This window comes from Pezoporus occidentalis, unplaced genomic scaffold (assembly GCF_034315485.1).
Source record: "Pezoporus occidentalis ecotype Australia unplaced genomic scaffold, CSIRO_AGI_Poc_V1 ctg186, whole genome shotgun sequence".
In the NCBI taxonomy this organism is placed as follows: domain Eukaryota; kingdom Metazoa; phylum Chordata; class Aves; order Psittaciformes; family Psittacidae; genus Pezoporus; species Pezoporus occidentalis.
The window spans coordinates 1,357,800-1,364,446 of NW_026913704.1; positions in this window are offsets into that span (position 1 = coordinate 1,357,800).

Consider the following 6,647-nt stretch of genomic DNA (forward strand, 5'->3'; position numbering starts at 1 on the left):
TAAGCACCAAATGGAAGCAGCACACTGCAATCCCATGTAAGCAACTTCACGTGTGGCTCAAGAAAGGGAGCATGGGCAGTTGGTTCATGTGGCAGCCTGCAATGGGGGATAAACTGCTTTGAGAATACAGGTTAATAACCCCTATTCCCATGCTGGCTACTCTTGCTTTACGTCCTCCTGAACCCTCTAGTCAGGTTCTTGAGCTTCAGCCTAGAGCAAACAGCCATAACTGTGAGGAAGCAGCTCCTGCTCTAGCTCTGTTCCCACCAAGGCTCTGAACCAGCACTCCTGGGGATAGTTTGGAGTGCAGAGGAGTGCTTTTCACATGACATCTTCTCCCTAGGTAAGCACTTGAATGTATTTCGTACAAGCAGTTGAAAGCCAGTAAGGATTTCAAAATCGAGTCTTAGAGATATAAGACAACTTTGTCCCATCTGGAAAGCAACTTTGAGTCAGGACCACTGGGGCAAGGCCCTCACCTGCAGGAGCCCATGAGCACCACTGAAAGGTTTTTGTTGAGCTTTGGTCATTTTTTAAGTAAGGCCCATACACTACAGTTGCATTATAAATCCCTTGAGTGTTTATATCTTAGTATTAATAAGATATACTTGAAAGTTAAACAAAAAGCCTGTAATTACAAGTTTCAAATAGTTCCACAGAGCAACACGTCTGTGGATAGAGATGCCTAGAGCATTGGCTTCTTACCACCCAGCTTTCATGGCAAACTCCAGCCCTAACATCTTTATATGGAACAAACCACATGAAAGTCAGCTTCTAGCATCTGGGAAACTTCCAGAACTTTGAGGATCTTAGATGTTACTTGATTTATTTCTTATAGTACAATGGAGAAATTAAAGGAAACGAACATACAGAATTACTAAAAAATAATTTACATAGGTTTGGGGGTTTTAATATTAACACTTAACTAACAAGAATGAAATAGTAAATTATTCACTAAAACTTTCTCATGAGAAGTTACTGTGGTCAGCCATGAACATCAGATTTAAGCCTGGAATGCTTATTTGAGCCTTTACATTTGCCTACACACTTCATTTAGGCTCTAGCCTGCATAGCTCAGGCATCCCCGGTGCTCCAACTCCAGCAGGAAATTGAAATGGAATCAAGATTCCAGGGATGAAATATGCTGCCCTGCTGACTGCTAAAGGACAAATAAAAACCTTTTGTCTTTGTGATTGTTTCAGTTCTAGGTGACCTACAGCAGTAAAGGAGTGTCTGTGATACATGTTGCAATAGATTTGATTTATTCTATTTTTAATTAGTGTCTCAAGCAATAGGAATCCCTTGGGGAGATTTCTACACTGTCAGGAAAAGGTTTCTGACCTTCAGCCTCAGATTTCATTTGTTCACTTCGATCCCATCCACCCCTCACTCACCTCCCCACCTCCACTTCTTGTCCACTTCCTATACTGGTGGTACAGCCCTTTATACACTCAGAGCTTAATGACTACAGACTGCCGCATTGGCTGTTGTGGAGCCAGACATCTCGTGACTCAAAGCTTTTCTCAAGTCACGTACAATTAGCATCCTCCTGAATTGTTTTGGGCTTTTTATCTTTTCCTTCAGGTTTTCTTGATTTCCTCACCTCCCTCTGTCAGTGGAAGTACTGTTCCGGCCACAGGACAAGGGGCACCTTGTTCAAGGGCTCCCAGAGCTCGAGTGGAGCGGTCTGCGTGAGGCAGACCATCCATCCATCCATCCATCCCTTCATCCCTCCCTCCGCACCAGCCCGGCTCTCTCTCGAGGCTGCCCAACTCGATGGCGCCCTCTTCTGGGCGGCGCGGTGCGTGCCGGCGCTGCCCATCTCTGGGGAGAAGAAAAACATGCGGTAAAAAAAACAGCAAAAAAGGCCGAGGAGCGGTGGCTGTCGGCGCTGCCAGCCCTCCTCAGCACTGGGGGGGGGAGGAGCCTGCATGCAGAGCCCTGGTTAAACCCGGACCTGGAACAAAACCTCTTGATCCACACGTGTTCCCCAAGGGCAGAGAGCACTTCCAGTAAGGGAAGACACACGTAGAAGTAACCAAAATACATGCTCTGTAGTTTTGCGCTTCTCTTACTTTACAAGCAGAACTTTGCCCTGCAGCTCAGTGGGTTCTCTGTGTTCTCCAAGAGAAAGAGATGTACACACTCTTACCTTGCAGTGTTAGCCATTGTTGTGGAATCACCGCTGCCAATTAAAAATAAACCGTGAAAGGGCTTAAAACAATAATCAAGCAGGAAGACAAATTTCAGAAATTAAAGACTACTTTAAGATTAATATAAATTTATCCCACCTGGCAACTTTGGCAATCAACTTTTTCAGAATATGATTGCTTCCCTGCTTCCATCAGGTTTCTTGCACTTAGCAGCATTACCTTAAAAATCAGATTAACAGAAAATCTCTATAGGCAAAGTCTGCGTTATTTTAACAACTGTCATTGCAGGGTGAGGTCTTAATTTTTTTAATCAGAATATTATTTGTATCATAGCACAACCCCAGGCTACACACTGAACTATCACAGCATGACAGCAATCCCAGGAAGTTTTAACACCTGCCAGATAAAACTATAAGGACCAGAGATGCTGAGAAAGAATGAATGTAAGATCAGTAGCAGGCTAAGGTTAAAATCTCCATCTGCCAGGTTCTCTTACCTACAAGATCACATTGTTTCCTATCAAAATGTCACACTGTGGAAATGATGAGTGCTGTTAGATTACAGTCCAGCAAATGCCTCACAGCAAGGCACAGACATTAACTATCAGTCCACACGAGCAAGTGAGAATACTGAATAAATCTGCTCCTTTAGACCTTTTTTCCCTAGGATAGAGAAAGCACAGACTAGAGAAGCAAACCAAAACCAGATACCCCTTAAGGGACTAGCGAGCAACATTTGATGTCTAAGCCAAAACAACTTCAAGGGGATGGCAGTGTCGTGACTGACTCAGAAGTGCTCCTGCTCCAGTTCCAATTCCCTGCGGGGAAATGCAACACCACACTTCCATCTCTTGCCCTGCTATACAGAAACCAATCTTCTGCCAACCTCTGGCTGACTGGTAAAAGCAAAATTAAACATTTATGTGTCAGATGGATCAGATGAGCACTGTCACTCATTCATTAGCACAGACACTTTAATGAGGATGGGTTACAATTAGATGGCCCATTATTGATGTCACCCCAGGGGCACAAGGCTTTGTGTGAGCCAACTCCATGAGTTTTGGGGAATCCAGGCATTTTCCACCCATAAAGGACACCCTTTTCATAACCCACAGAGAATAACATCATCTTCTTCATAACAGAAGTAGCTGTGTGATGGGCGAGTCAGAATTTTATATCCTTCCTCAAAATTTGCAGTTCTTTCTCATTCTTTCTTCCGTAGCATAACCTTTGCAAAATCTGCTCAGCTATTGAGAAATAAGCAGCTACAAATTTTGGAAAGGAATTCTTAACCATCACTCTTCCCTATATACTGCAGACGGCCTTTTGAGCTGAGAGTAGAAACTTTTACATCTGACATCCATCTGAATGCAAATTGCTAGCTTCAGTATTTACGGGACAAAGGTGACACAGTATATGCATCTATTTTCAGCAGGATAGCTTCAGAGATACTGCCAGGATTGAGATAGTAATCTGTACAACCAAGATTACTAAGAAATCCTGTTTGCAAACCAAGTCCTATTAAACCACCCCTGCAATGACCCTGCCTCTGAACTTCTGCTCCTTTAGTCCCTTATTGCCAGGCCGAAACTATTTTGAAGGTTTGCTTAGCATTTTTACACTGGAAGAATGCATGAGAGACAGACACACAACACAGTAACCTGATGAAGCTATTTAGCCTGCAATTATCCAAGGAGGTCATAAAAGATGAGCTAAGACTACTGACTTTAAAATCCATGCTATGTTAACCTAGCAGGGGCCTAGCTAGGGCCATGCAAACACTCACAAATCTGCAGTTAAACAAATATCAATGCAATGAATGGAACAGCTGGAAGAGACAAAGGCTGTTGTATCTCAATGACAAGCCAGCTGTAGTTATTTGGTAAAGCCAAATACCCCATTACCAGCCTGCATCACACACAGTACTGAAGCATGGTGAAGGCTGCAGGAATATGCCATCAGAGACCCTTTGCTGGCAGAAACAGCAATTCAATAGTTCCCATAGCAAAGTGTTATTTAAATCCTGCTCAAGATTATGTCTACTTTACCAAAATAAGTGAAGATACTGAAAAGAACAAAGAAATAATCCCAGGATAGAACATAGAAGTCAAGGTGCTAAGCACAAATGTATCCAAAATCTGAGGTGTTCAGAAAGAGCTGAGCCTGTGCAAACTGGCCAGCTGCCACAAATCACTGCTTCCACAGACTACCATGAACATACATAAACTGAACTTCCAGATCTTCCAAGGGACCTGACGAGACTCGCTCTGATCTGGGAATTGGCCTCCAGGACCTTTTCCATGGGGTGGTGAAACCCATGATGATCACCAACTTGTACAATATCCTCCAATGTGCTGATGAAGGTGTATTTGGTTCTACAGCAAGAAAGGCACAAACCTAATTCCTACAACAAGACAGTATTAGAACGTTAGATTGGGTTGAGAGCAGAGGACAAGGAGCCTGGAAGTGTGTCAAACACACAGTTAGGCTGTAGGGTAAACAGAAGGGCATCTGTTAAGGAGTTGAAGGGCAAAAATGAATGGGGCAGTGCTGGAGCTAGCTGTACTATGTCCAGAGTGGCTTAACTTGGAAAAGCATAGCAACTGTGTCCACAAAATAGATCAGTGGCTGCACCATGATGTAGTGGGGAAATCTGTAACATTAGTGAGCAATGCAGTCCCCGTGTTCAGTTAGGTGGTGTTTTAACAGCGCGAAATGCAAACAGACCTTGACAGCAGCATAATTAGGAAATATTGAAATACAGAATAGCATTTTTAATCTTCAAAAAGAATCAGTAAGTTTCACACCAACCATTCTTTTAGTAATATGGTGGTAAGAATGGTTCAAGAACCTTTACCCTCCATGCTAGCATAAAGGATCTTGACACATACATTATTTTACGAAAGCAAAAAGAAAACATTACAGAGACTCTATCTTCAAATAGTTTTTATTAAAAGAAAACATAGCCATGTCGATAGACAGTATAGATTCTTCCAATAACTTACCCAAAGCAGAGATGATGTTTCTTGCTTTCTGTAATTCCCACGTGAGTCCACTGCTCCCACACATTTAAAACATTTTCCTTTGCTGTAAAGGTAACTCCAAGGAATGAACCCAAATAGCCTAGAAAAACCATCCCCCCTTACAAATCAGTGTTACAGCATGACAGCAGATGGCACTGCTGGAATTCAATCTGCACATTTCCTCCTAACACTGCCAAGACACAGGCTGCTAAGGCTCTCCCGGGAGAGACTGGTTCATGCACGACACAAGCTAGTAACGATTACAAAACATATGGCATTTGCTTTAGACAGAGTGCTCTTCCATATCAGTGCTTTAGCAAGAGCTAAACTACAGGTCAACTATGTTAGCAAAAGGCTTAATTTAAGTCTGCAGGAGTACCCATTTCAAAGTTCATCTACCCTTACTCCCACCTTTCAGCTCCATGCCTTTTGCCTACTTCAATGGGATGGACACCAAATCTTCTGCTTCATACGAGGATAGAGGGGACATAAACATTCTGGATTTATTCTGCAAAGCAGACTCAGTGACTAAGAGCTCAGATGCAGAAAACTCACACATTTAGTTAGTTGCCAGAACACAGAAAATTTTTACCCTGAACTGCATGAATATTGACAAAAATTAATTTTTCTACACATTTTCAGACACCAGAAGGGCTAGACGTAATTCAGGCTGCAAGACTGTTATTCCAAAAAAATCACTTTTTGTGTTGAATATCTGGTTCTCACTAGTTATGTTCTCTACAACATGCACTTTAGACCAGTATCTTAATGTAAGCCTTAAAACTCATTCCCAAGACCACTCATATATCAGAAGGGAAAACATTTAAAAAACACACTTTCTTACATAGCAAATAGCCTGCAGGTAAAGACAGCCTTGATATTCCAATAGTTCATACATAGCAACATCACACACTGCAACGCACTTCTTGCTGTACCTTATCTAACCTCAAAATATTAGCGGCTAGCTCAGAGGTTTGAAACGAGACAGTGAAGAATAGAAGTCATCTCAGCCTGGGCCTCTGAAGACTGATTTGGCCATCATACAGGTCCACACCCAGGCTCACCTGGGTAGTGCAGCAACACCCAGTGTTCTTTTACAGAAGGAAAGCTGCCAAGTGGGTTTTCTAGTATGAATGATGCTGAATAGCAGTCACACCCCACATATATCTTGAAGGGAAAACAAACAAGGTTTTCCTTTACCTTCTGGGCCTCCTACATATATTGTTTGCTGAAGGAACACCCCAGAAAAGCTAACTGCTATTAGTGATCAGTTTGGATGTGGACGCAAAATTCTGAGCCTCTTAACAACTTACTGGTCATGCTACATGATTTACATCCTCTACATGCCTCAGTTTCTTTAACTAAAGAGGCAGTAGTCAGTGGTATGGCAATATTTGTCATATGTTTTATAGGCACCATCTTTGCACACATTCTGAAAGATATGAAACACCTAGCAAAAGGTAAGATACAGA